This window comes from Mytilus galloprovincialis, chromosome 12, assembly GCF_965363235.1.
Source record: "Mytilus galloprovincialis chromosome 12, xbMytGall1.hap1.1, whole genome shotgun sequence".
Classification (NCBI taxonomy): domain Eukaryota; kingdom Metazoa; phylum Mollusca; class Bivalvia; order Mytilida; family Mytilidae; genus Mytilus; species Mytilus galloprovincialis.
In genome coordinates this window covers 73,648,840-73,664,062 of record NC_134849.1, presented here as the reverse complement: position 1 = coordinate 73,664,062, position 15,223 = coordinate 73,648,840, and the positions used below count along the sequence as shown (strand labels likewise).

Below are 15,223 nucleotides of genomic sequence, written 5' to 3'. Positions count from 1 at the left end.
GTGTGCAGGAAGTGCCACCAAATAAATACTGATTTGTAAAATTAGATGATGACATTTCTGAAGTCAAAGCTATTATAGCCAGTTATAACTGGTTTTAGATATAAATCTGAGTAAAAAGTTGATTTATATGTGCTCTTTCATGTTTAGATTATAATTTAAATTTAATCTTTTGAAGTTTTTTTTATAATATTAAGACATTAAAATCACAATTATTTATTTATACACAAAAAAATATTTTTTTTATTTTTTTAGTTGAATGACTGTACACAAACATTATACACACATAATTTTGATAATTCTGTAATGTTTTTTTTCTATATCCACAGAATTTGACAAAAGACTTATTAATCCAGATTTACAAAAAATAGAAATAGTTCAGCTACCATAAGACTGCTATGACAAAAATTCTGCAGTTTCCAGAATTTGAGGTAGAGTATAGTTAGGAATAGTTTGATTATGCAGATGCTTAGTTTGCCATAAACAATTATGCCCTTGATACAAAAGTAGAGGAAACAAAAAAGTATGAAAATAGTTGAAAAAAATAATCATTATTACCTAGTCATATACTATAAATAGAAAAAAAGAAAAGCACTGGTTATGATTTGGTATTTTTAATAGCATTATCATTTGTCCATAACTTGGAATATATACTGGATTGAGCTTGACATTTATTTAATATCATTGACACATGGTTGCAAGAAATGAAAGATGGTAATTTAAACCTAGCAATTTTATTAAGATTTAAAAAAAAGTTTTTGATTTGGTAGAATATGACTTTCTTTGTTTAAAGCTCGACATGTATGGATTTAGTGAGACTACTGTTAGTTTTTTTAAGTCGTACCTGAATAACAAAAGGTATACATTTGTAATGTTAACTCTGAACAACAACATGTAAAATTTGGTGTTCCCCAATGTTCTATACCTTGTCCTCTATTGTTTGTGCTATTTATAAATGACCTTCCCTTATGCATTAAAAATTGTGAAACAGACCTATATCGTTGTATATGCTGATGACACCACTATTCATAAATCAGGGGGAAACATCTAGAAAATATAAATGATGATGTTCAAGAAGATTTGTACAGGGTTGAAGAGTGGTGTAAAATGAATAACATGTTCATAGATGCAAATGAAACAAAATGTTTGATTACTGGAACAAAGCAGAAACTATTCAGACTTTTCAACCAAACTTGATAATAAATTAAAGTATTACAAAATTCTTCATGTGAAAAAATATTAGTTTCAAAATTGACAGCCCACTAAGTAACTGCAGAAATCAAATTGACCAAGGTTGTGCTAATATATCATCCACAATATACCATCTTTCTTAAATACATTTTTTTTATATAACTGCAAGAAAACATAATACAATGGGTGTTCTGCCCCTAATTGAATACTGTTGTATTATTTGGGATGAATGTAAAAATTGAGGGATAACAAGAATTTTAAAAATCCAAAAAAAGGGCAGCATGATAAATTCTAGATGCAGATCCGTTATCCCTCTTGGTATATAGGAGCACTATATTCTATGATAACCTCCGACAGTAGGTATAGACAAATACTGTTGATAGACGGTATATAGGAGCACTATATTCTATGTTAACCTCCGACGGTAGGTATAGACAAATACTGGTGATAGACGGTATATAAGAGCAATATATTGTATGTTAACCACCGACGGTAGGTATAAACAAATACTGTTGATAGACGGTATATAGGAGCACTATATTGTATGTTAACCACCGACGGTAGGTATAGACAAATACTGTTGATAGACGGTATATAGGAGCACTATATTGTATATTAACTACCCACAGTAGGTATAGATTAATACTGTTGATAGACGGTATATAGGAGCACTATATTGTATGTTAACCACCGACGGTAGGTATAGACAGATACTGTTGATAGACGGTATATTGGAGCACTATATTGTATGTTAACCACCGACGGTAGGTATAGACTAAAACTCTTGATAGACGGTATATAGGAGCACTATATTGTATGTTAACCGCCGACGGTAGGTATAGACAAATACTGTTGATATACGGTATATACACATGTAGGGGCACTATATTGTATGTTAACTACCGACAGTAGGTATAGACAAATACTGTTGATAGACGGTATATAGGAGCACTATATTGTATGCTAACTACCAACAGTAGGTAAAGACTAAAACTCTTGATAGACGGTATATGTAATAGCACTATATCGTATGTTAATCACCGACGGTAGGTATAGACAAATACTGGTGATAGACGGTATATAGGAGCACTATATTGTATGTTAACTACCGACAGTGGGTATAGACAAATACTGGTGATAGACGGTATATAGGAGCACTATATTGTATATTTACTACCCACAGTAGGTATAGATAAAAACTATTGATAGACGGTATATAGGAGCACTATATTGTATGTTAACCACCGACGGTAGGTATAGACAAGTACTGTTGATAGACGGTATATAGGAGCACTATATTGTATGTTAACTACCGACAGTAGGTATAGACAAATACTGTTGATAGACGGTATATGGGAGCACTATATTGTATGTTAACTACCGACAGTAGGTATAGACAGATACTGTTGATAGACGGTATTTAGGAGCACTATATTGTATGTTAACCACCGACGGTAGGTATAGACAAATACTGTTGATAGATGGTATATAGAAGCACTATATTGTATGTTAACTACCGACAGTAGGTATAGACAAATGCTGTTGATAGACGGTTTATGGGAGTACTATATTGTATGTTAACCACCGACGGTAGGTATAGACATAAACTGTTGATAGACGGTATATAGGAGCACTATATTGTATGTTAACTACCGACGGTAGGTATAGACAAATACTGTTGATAGACGGTATATAGGAGCACTATATTGTATGTTAACTACCGACAGTAGGTATAGACACATACTGATGATAGACGGTATATGGGGAGCACTATATTGTATGTTAACCACCGACGGTAGGTATGGACAAATACTGTTGATAGACGGTATATACATTGTGGGAGCACTATATTGTATTTTAACCACCGACGGTAGGTATAGACAAATACTGTTGATAGTAGGTATATAGGAGCACTATATTGTATGTTAACTACCGACAGTAGGTATAGACAAATACTGTTGATAGACGGTATATGGGAGCATTATATTGTATGTTAACCACCGACGGTAGGTATAGACATATACTGTTGATAGATGGTATATAGGAGCACTATATTGTATGTTAACTACCGACAGTAGGTATAGACAAATACTGTTGATAGACGGTATATAGGAGCACTATATTGTATGTTAACCACCGACGGTAGGTATAGACAAATACTGTTGATAGACAGTATATAGGAGGACGATATTGCATGTTAACCACCGACGGTAGGTATAGACAAATACTGTTGATAGACGGTATATGGGAGCACTATATTGTATGTTAACTACCGACAGTAGGTATAGACAGATACTGTTGATAGACGGTATATAGGAGCACTATATTGTATGTTAACCACCGACGGTAGGTATAGACAAATACTGTTGATAGATGGTATATAGAAGCACTATATTGTATGTTAACTACCGACAGTAGGTATAGACAAATGCTGTTGATAGACGGTTTATGGGAGTACTATATTGTATGTTAACCACCGACGGTAGGTATAGACATATACTGTTGATAGACGGTATATAGGAGCACTATATTGTATGTTGACTACCGACGGTAGGTATAGCCAAATACTGTTGATAGACGGTATATAGGAGCACTATATTGTATGTTAACTACCGACAGTAGGTATAGACACATACTGTTGATAGACGGTATATGGGAGCACTATATTGTATGTTAACCACCGACGGTAGGTATGGACAAATACTGTTGATAGACGGTATATACATTGTGGGAGCACTATATTGTATGTTAACCACCGACGGTAGGTATAGACAAATACTGTTGATAGTAGGTATATAGGAGCACTATATTGTATGCTAACTACCGACAGTAGGTATAGACAAATACTGTTGATAGACGGTATATGGGAGCATTATATTGTATGTTAACCACCGACGGTAGGTATAGACATATACTGTTGATAGATGGTATATAGGAGCACTATATTGTATGTTAACTACCGACAGTAGGTATAGACAAATACTGTTGATAGACGGTATATAGGAGAACAATATTGTATGTTAACTACCGACGGTAGGTATAGACAAATACTGGTGATAGACGGTATATTTAGGAGCACTATATTGTATGTTAACTACCGACGGTAGGTATAGACAAATACTGTTGATAGACGGTATATAGAAGCACTATATTGTATGTTAACTACCGACAGTAGGTATAGACAAATACTGTTGATAGATGGTATATAGGAGCACTATATTGTTTGTTAACTACTGACGGTAGGTATAGACAAATACTGTTGATAGACAGTATATAGGAGCACTATATTGTATGTTAACTACCGACAGTAGGTATAGACAAATACTGTTGATAGACGGTATATAGGAGCACTATATTGTACGTTAACTACCGACAGTAGGTATAGACTAATACTGTTGATAGACGGTATATAGGAGCACTACATTGTACGTTAACTACCAACAGTAGATATAGACAAATACTGTTGATAGACGATTTATGGGAGCACTATATTGTACGTTAACTACCAACAGTAGGTATAGACAAATACTGTTGATAGACGGTATATAGGAGCACTATATTGTATGTTAACTACCGACAGTAGGTATAGACAAATATTGGTGATAGACGGTATATAGGAGCACTATATTGTATGTTAACTACTGACAGTAGGTATAGACAAATACTGTTGATAGACGGTATATAGGAACACTATATTGTATGTTAACCACCGACGGTAGGTATAGACAAATACTGTTGATAGACGGTATATAGGTGCACTATATTGTATGTTAACTACCAACAGTAGGTATAGACAAATACTGTTGATAGACGGTATATAGGAGCATTATATTGTATGTTAACCACCGACGGTAGGTATAAACAAATACTGTTGATCGACGGTATATAGAAGCACTATATTGTATGTTAACTACCGACAGTAGGTATAGACTAATACTGTTGATAGACGGTATATAGGAGCACTACATTGTACGTTAACTACCAACAGTAGGTATAGACAAATACTTTTGATAGACGGTATATAGGAGAACTATATTGTATGTTAACCACCGACGGTAGGTATAGACAAATACTGTTGATAGACGGTATATAGGAACACTATATTGTATGTTAACTACTGACAGTAGGTATAGACAAATACTGTTGATAGACGGTATATAGGAACACTATATTGTATGTTAACCACCGACGGTAGGTATAGACAAATACTGTTGATAGACGGTATATAGGTGCACTATATTGTATGTTACCTTCCGACAGTAGGTATAGACAAATACTGTTGATAGACGGTATATAGGAACACTATATTGTATGTTAACTACTGACAGTAGGTATAGACAAATACTGGTGATAGACGGTATATAGGAGCACTATATTGTATGTTAACTACCGACAGTAGGTATAGACAAATACTGTTGATAGACTGTATATAGCAGCACTATATTGTATGTTAACTACCGACAGTAGGTATAGACAAATACTGTTGATAGACGGTTTATAGGAGCACTATATTGTATGTTAACCACCGACGATAGGTATAGACAAATACTGTTGATAGACGGTATATAGGAGCGCTATATTGTATGTTAACTACCGACAGTAGGTATAGACAAATACGTTGATAGACGGTTTATGGGAGCACTATATTGTACGTTAACTACCAACAGTAGGTATAGACAAATACTGTTGATAGACGGTATATAGGAGCACTATATTGTATGTTAACCACAGACGGTAGGTATCAACAAATACTGTTGATCGACGGTATATAGAAGCACTATATTGTATGTTAACTACCGACAGTAGGTATAGACTAATACTGTTGATAGACGGTATATAGGAGCACTACATTGTACGTTAACTACCAACAGTAGGTATAGACAAATACTGTTGATAGAAGGTATATAGGAGCACTATATTGTATGTTAACCACCGACGGTAGGTATAAACAAATACTGTTGATCGACGGTATATAGAAGCTCTATATTGCATGTTAACCAACGACGGTAGGTATAGATAAATACTGTTGGTAGACGGTATATAGGAGCACTATATCGCATGTTAACTACCGACGGTAGGTTTAGAAAAAAAATTAATAATAGACGGTATATAGGAGCATTTTATTGCATGTTAATCACCGACGGTAGGTATAGATAAATTCTGTTGATAGACGGTATATAGGAGCACTATATTGCATGATAATCACCGACGGTAGGTATAGACAACTGTCAATAGAATGTGTAATGGAGCACTGTATTGTATGTTAACCACTGACGGTAGGTACAGACAAATACTGTTGATATACGGTGTATAGGAGCACTATACTGTATGTTAACTACCGACTGTAGGTATAGACAAATACTGGTGATAGACGGTATATAGGTGCACTATATTGTATGTTAACTACCAACAGTAGGTATAGACAAATACTGTTGATAGACGGTATATAGGAGCACTATATTGTATGTTAACCACCGACGGTAGGTATAAACAAATACTGTTGATCGACGGTATATAGAAGCACTATATTGTATGTTAACTACCGACAGTAGGTATAGACTAATACTGTTGATAGACGGTATATAGGAGCACTACATTGTACGTTAACTACCAACAGTAGGTATAGACAAATACTGTTGATAGACGGTATATAGGAGCACTATATTGTATGTTAACCACCGACGGTAGGTATAGACAAATACTGTTGATAGACGGTATATAGGAACACTATATTGTATGTTAACTACTGACAGTAGGTATAGACAAATACTGGTGATAGACGGTATATAGGAGAACTATATTGTATGTTAACTACCGACAGTAGGTATAGACAAATACTGTTGATAGACTGTATATAGCAGCACTATATTGTATGTTAACTACCGACAGTAGGTATAGACAAATACTGTTGATAGACGGTTTATAGGAGCACTATATTGTATGTTAACCACCGACGATAGGTATAGACAAATACTGTTGATAGACGGTATATAGGAGCACTATATTGTATGTTAACTACCGACAGTAGGTATAGACAAATACGTTGATAGACGGTTTATGGGAGCACTATATTGTACGTTAACTACCAACAGTAGGTATAGACAAATACTGTTGATAGACGGTATATAGGAGCACTATATTGTATGTTAACCACCGACGGTAGGTATAAACAAATACTGTTGATCGACGGTATATAGAAGCACTATATTGTATGTTAACTACCGACAGTAGGTATAGACTAATACTGTTGATAGACGGTATATAGGAGCACTACATTGTACGTTAACTACCAACAGTAGGTATAGACAAATACTGTTGATAGACGGTATATAGGAGCACTATATTGTATGTTAACCACCGACGGTAGGTATAGACAAATACTGTTGATAGACGGTATATAGGAACACTATATTGTATGTTAACTACTGACAGTAGGTATAGACAAATACTGTTGATAGACGGTATATAGTAACACTATATTGTATGTTAACCACCGACGGTAGGTATAGACAAATACTGTTGATAGACGGTATATAGGAGCACTATATTGCATGATAATCACCGACGGTAGGTATAGACAACTGTCAATAGAATGTGTAATGGAGCACTGTATTGTATGTTAACCACTGACGGTAGGTACAGACAAATACTGTTGATATACGGTGTATAGGAGCACTATACTGTATGTTAACTACCGACTGTAGGTATAGACAAATACTGGTGATAGACGGTATATAGGTGCACTATATTGTATGTTAACTACCAACAGTAGGTATAGACAAATACTGTTGATAGACGGTATATAGGAGCACTATATTGTATGTTAACCACCGACGGTAGGTATAAACAAATACTGTTGATCGACGGTATATAGAAGCACTATATTGTATGTTAACTACCGACAGTAGGTATAGACTAATACTGTTGATAGACGGTATATAGGAGCACTACATTGTACGTTAACTACCAACAGTAGGTATAGACAAATACTGTTGATAGACGGTATATAGGAGCACTATATTGTATGTTAACCACCGACGGTAGGTATAGACAAATACTGTTGATAGACGGTATATAGGAACACTATATTGTATGTTAACTACTGACAGTAGGTATAGACAAATACTGGTGATAGACGGTATATAGGAGAACTATATTGTATGTTAACTACCGACAGTAGGTATAGACAAATACTGTTGATAGACTGTATATAGCAGCACTATATTGTATGTTAACTACCGACAGTAGGTATAGACAAATACTGTTGATAGACGGTTTATAGGAGCACTATATTGTATGTTAACCACCGACGATAGGTATAGACAAATACTGTTGATAGACGGTATATAGGAGCACTATATTGTATGTTAACTACCGACAGTAGGTATAGACAAATACGTTGATAGACGGTTTATGGGAGCACTATATTGTACGTTAACTACCAACAGTAGGTATAGACAAATACTGTTGATAGACGGTATATAGGAGCACTATATTGTATGTTAACCACCGACGGTAGGTATAAACAAATACTGTTGATCGACGGTATATAGAAGCACTATATTGTATGTTAACTACCGACAGTAGGTATAGACTAATACTGTTGATAGACGGTATATAGGAGCACTACATTGTACGTTAACTACCAACAGTAGGTATAGACAAATACTGTTGATAGACGGTATATAGGAGCACTATATTGTATGTTAACCACCGACGGTAGGTATAGACAAATACTGTTGATAGACGGTATATAGGAACACTATATTGTATGTTAACTACTGACAGTAGGTATAGACAAATACTGTTGATAGACGGTATATAGGAACACTATATTGTATGTTAACCACCGACGGTAGGTATAGACAAATACTGTTGATAGACGGTATATAGGTGCACTATATTGTATGTTACCTTCCGACAGTAGGTATAGACAAATACTGTTGATAGACGGTATATAGGAACACTATATTGTATGTTAACTACTGACAGTAGGTATAGACAAATACTGGTGATAGACGGTATATAGGAGCACTATATTGTATGTTAACTACCGACAGTAGGTATAGACAAATACTGTTGATAGACTGTATATAGCAGCACTATATTGTATGTTAACTACCGACAGTAGGTATAGACAAATACTGTTGATAGACGGTTTATAGGAGCACTATATTGTATGTTAACCACCGACGATAGGTATAGACAAATACTGTTGATAGACGGTATATAGGAGCACTATATTGTATGTTAACTACCGACAGTAGGTATAGACAAATACGTTGATAGACGGTTTATGGGAGCACTATATTGTACGTTAACTACCAACAGTAGGTATAGACAAATACTGTTGATAGACGGTATATAGGAGCACTATATTGTATGTTAACCACCGACGGTAGGTATAAACAAATACTGTTGATCGACAGTATATAGAAGCTCTATATTGCATGTTAACCAACGACGGTAGGTATCAACAAATACTGTTGATCGACGGTATATAGAAGCACTATATTGTATGTTAACTACCGACAGTAGGTATAGACTAATACTGTTGATAGACGGTATATAGGAGCACTACATTGTACGTTAACTACCAACAGTAGGTATAGACAAATACTGTTGATAGAAGGTATATAGGAGCACTATATTGTATGTTAACCACCGACGGTAGGTATAAACAAATACTGTTGATCGACGGTATATAGAAGCTCTATATTGCATGTTAACCAACGACGGTAGGTATAGATAAATACTGTTGGTAGACGGTATATAGGAGCACTATATCGCATGTTAACTACCGACGGTAGGTTTAGAAAAAAAATTAATAATAGACGGTATATAGGAGCATTTTATTGCATGTTAATCACCGACGGTAGGTATAGATAAATTCTGTTGATAGACGGTATATAGGAGCACTATATTGCATGATAATCACCGACGGTAGGTATAGACAACTGTCAATAGAATGTGTAATGGAGCACTGTATTGTATGTTAACCACCGACGGTAGGTACAGACAAATACTGTTGATATACGGTGTATAGGAGCACTATACTGTATGTTAACTACCGACTGTAGGTATAGACAAATACTGGTGATAGACGGTATATAGGTGCACTATATTGTATGTTAACTACCAACAGTAGGTATAGACAAATACTGTTGATAGACGGTATATAGGAGCACTATATTGTATGTTAACCACCGACGGTAGGTATAAACAAATACTGTTGATCGACGGTATATAGAAGCACTATATTGTATGTTAACTACCGACAGTAGGTATAGACTAATACTGTTGATAGACGGTATATAGGAGCACTACATTGTACGTTAACTACCAACAGTAGGTATAGACAAATACTGTTGATAGACGGTATATAGGAGCACTATATTGTATGTTAACCACCGACGGTAGGTATAGACAAATACTGTTGATAGACGGTATATAGGAACACTATATTGTATGTTAACTACTGACAGTAGGTATAGACAAATACTGTTGATAGACGGTATATAGGAACACTATATTGTATGTTAACCACCGACGGTAGGTATAGACAAATACTGTTGATAGACGGTATATAGGTGCACTATATTGTATGTTACCTTCCGACAGTAGGTATAGACAAATACTGTTGATAGACGGTATATAGGAACACTATATTGTATGTTAACTACTGACAGTAGGTATAGACAAATACTGGTGATAGACGGTATATAGGAGCACTATATTGTATGTTAACTACCGACAGTAGGTATAGACAAATACTGTTGATAGACTGTATATAGCAGCACTATATTGTATGTTAACTACCGACAGTAGGTATAGACAAATACTGTTGATAGACGGTTTATAGGAGCACTATATTGTATGTTAACCACCGACGATAGGTATAGACAAATACTGTTGATAGACGGTATATAGGAGCACTATATTGTATGTTAACTACCGACAGTAGGTATAGACAAATACGTTGATAGACGGTTGATGGGAGCACTATATTGTACGTTAACTACCAACAGTAGGTATAGACAAATACTGTTGATAGACGGTATATAGGAGCACTATATTGTATGTTAACCACCGACGGTAGGTATAAACAAATACTGTTGATCGACAGTATATAGAAGCTCTATATTGCATGTTAACCAACGACGGTAGGTATCAACAAATACTGTTGATCGACGGTATATAGAAGCACTATATTGTATGTTAACTACCGACAGTAGGTATAGACTAATACTGTTGATAGACGGTATATAGGAGCACTACATTGTACGTTAACTACCAACAGTAGGTATAGACAAATACTGTTGATAGAAGGTATATAGGAGCACTATATTGTATGTTAACCACCGACGGTAGGTATAAACAAATACTGTTGATCGACGGTATATAGAAGCTCTATATTGCATGTTAACCAACGACGGTAGGTATAGATAAATACTGTTGGTAGACGGTATATAGGAGCACTATATCGCATGTTAACTACCGACGGTAGGTTTAGAAAAAAAATTAATAATAGACGATATATAGGAGCATTTTATTGCATGTTAATCACCGACGGTAGGTATAGATAAATTCTGTTGATAGACGGTATATAGGAGCACTATATTGCATGATAATCACCGACGGTAGGTATAGACAACTGTCAATAGAATGTGTAATGGAGCACTGTATTGTATGTTAACCACCGACGGTAGGTACAGACAAATACTGTTGATATACGGTGTATAGGAGCACTATACTGTATGTTAACTACCGACTGTAGGTATAGACAAATACTGGTGATAGACGGTATATAGGTGCACTATATTGTATGTTAACTACCAACAGTAGGTATAGACAAATACTGTTGATAGACGGTATATAGGAGCACTATATTGTATGTTAACCACCGACGGTAGGTATAAACAAATACTGTTGATCGACGGTATATAGAAGCACTATATTGTATGTTAACTACCGACAGTAGGTATAGACTAATACTGTTGATAGACGGTATATAGGAGCACTACATTGTACGTTAACTATCAACAGTAGGTATAGACAAATACTGTTGATAGACGGTATATAGGAGCACTATATTGTATGTTAACCACCGACGGTAGGTATAGACAAATACTGTTGATAGACGGTATATAGGAACACTATATTGTATGTTAACTACTGACAGTAGGTATAGACAAATACTGTTGATAGACGGTATATAGGAACACTATATTGTTTGTTAACCACCGACAGTAGGTATAGACAAATACTGTTGATAGACGGTATATAGGTGCACTATATTGTATGTTACCTTCCGACAGTAGGTATAGACAAATACTGTTGATAGACGGTATATAGGAACACTATATTGTATGTTAACTACTGACAGTAGGTATAGACAAATACTGGTGATAGACGGTATATAGGAGAACTATATTGTATGTTAACTACCGACAGTAGGTATAGACAAATACTGTTGATAGACTGTATATAGCAGCACTATATTTTATGTTAACTACCGACAGTAGGTATAAACAAATACTGTTGATAGACGGTTTATAGGAGCACTATATTGTATGTTAACCACCGACGATAGGTATAGACAAATACTGTTGATAGACGGTATATAGGAGCACTATATTGTATGTTAACTACCGACAGTAGGTATAGACAAATACGTTGATAGACGGTTTATGGGAGCACTATATTGTACGTTAACTACCAACAGTAGGTATAGACAAATACTGTTGATAGACGGTATATAGGAGCACTATATTGTATGTTAACCACCAACGGTAGGTATCAACAAATACTGTTGATCGACGGTATATAGAAGCACTATATTGTATGTTAACTACCGACAGTAGGTGTAGACTAATACTGTTGATAGACGGTATATAGGAGCACTACATTGTACGTTAACTACCAACAGTAGGTATAGACAAACACTGTTGATAGACGGTATATAGGAGCACTATATTGTATATTAACCACCGACGGTAGGTATAAACAAATACTGTTGATCGACGGTATATAGAAGCTCTATATTGCATGTTAACCACCGACGGTAGGTATAGATAAATACTGTTGGTAGACGGTATATAGGAGCACTATATCGCATGTTAACTACCGACGGTAGGTTTAGAAAAAAAATTAATAATAGACGGTATATAGGAGCATTTTATTGTATGTTAATCACCGACGGTAGGTATAGATAAATTCTGTTGATAGACGGTATATAGGAGCACTATATTGCATGTTAATCACCGACGGTAGGTATAGACAACTGTCAATAGAATGTGTAATTGAGCACTGTATTGTATGTTAACCACCGACGGTAGGTACAGACAAATACTGTTGATATACGGTGTATAGGAGCACTATACTGTATGTTAACTACCGACTGTAGGTATAGACAAATACTGGTGATAGACTGTAGATAGGATCACTATATTGTATGTTAACTACCGACAGTAGGTATAGAAAAATACTGTTGATAGACTGTATACAGGAGCACTATATTGTATGTTAACTACCGACAGTAGGTATAGACAAATACTGTTGATAGACGGTTTATGGGAGCACTATATTGTATGTTAACCACCGACGATAGGTATAGACAAATACTGTTGATAGACGGTATATAGGAGCACTTTATTGCATGTTAACCACCGACGGTAGGTATAGACAAATACTGTTGATGGACGGTGCAAAGGAGTACTATATCGTATGTTAACCACTGACGGTAGGTATAGACAAATACTGTTGATAGACGGTATATAGGAGGACTGTATTGTATGTTAACCACCGACGGTAGGTATAGACAAATACTGTTGATATACGGTATATAGGAGTATTGTATTTTATGTCAAACATCGACGATAGGTATGGACAAAATCCAACAAATACTGTATACAGACAGTGTATAGAAGTACTGTATTGTAAGGTAAACACTGACGGTTGGTATGGACAATTTCTGTATCATGCATCAATTGTAAATAAAAGTATCATGTGAGTGACACAGGCTCATTGAAGCCTCTAGTTTTGATATTATTAATGTGGAGATCTGGTCTAATTTATCATTTTCTCTATTACATGCATGATAACTGCAACAATTGAATTGAAATAAAAGTGATAATATTTCTGTTGTAGGTTATCAAGATTTAGTGTTTCCATACAAGTGACAAAGATTGAACAACAAAAACATCTCAAACTTTACAGGACAGAGTAGACTTTTTTCACTGTGCTTAGTTTTGTCTTTATGTCTAAATTATGATACCTTTAAAAAAACCAATAAAATATGGAATAACATTTATTTCTATCTTATAAAGTGGAGTGAAGAAATAAGGGGTCATTGAAAACATAAGAATATATTGCTATCATATATGCAGATCAGCAGCCCATACATTTGCTATAGCACATAAATATGGGACCAATAATTTCAAGTTGCCTTTTAAAAAGGACCTTATTAATGTTATGCGAGATACCACCAAAGACCACTAGGTGTTGATCAAATGATATTGTAAATAAGAGGGTTGTCCAAAATATTTCCAACAGCTGTTTGATATACACTACCTTAATCAAACCACAATGGTAAAAAACAGTTTGGGTCAGTCTTAAAAGAAGCAAATATAATTTAGAAAAAGTGCAAGCTGTTGATAAAAACTAAAAATAACTGCCAGTCCTAAATGTGGGTGGAGATTACCATTTAGCACAAATGAGTTTCTGGACTAAAGAAAGTAATTTCGGCACAAACCGATTATACCCTTTCAAAAACTATGTGTAGTCCCTTTTATAAAAGTGGCAGATTATCTTTCTATCTAGAGTATCTATGACAACTAACTGCTGCTCCTAGTGACGTTAGTCTTTGGTTTTTGAAAAGATTGGATATATTGTCACAATTCTTTTCTAAGTACCGGTCTGTTAAACAGGAAGTAGCTAGATTAGCTACTAAATATATGCACACTGAAATATAGTCCCTTAAAATTCCCATGGCTGTGTACATGTTCAGATACGAACTATGAAAATTTTGTTTATA

The 15,223-nt window shown here is 35.1% G+C and overlaps 1 long non-coding RNA gene across 1 annotated transcript; it reads left to right on the top strand.

The window, feature by feature from the left end:
• Positions 1-320: 320 nt before the first annotated feature.
• Positions 321-14,496, top strand: LOC143053637 (uncharacterized). Its single transcript, XR_012971442.1, has 2 exons — positions 321-428; positions 14,338-14,496. It is a non-coding gene; the product is annotated as an uncharacterized LOC143053637 (long non-coding RNA).
• The last annotated feature ends 727 nt before the right edge of the window (positions 14,497-15,223 follow it).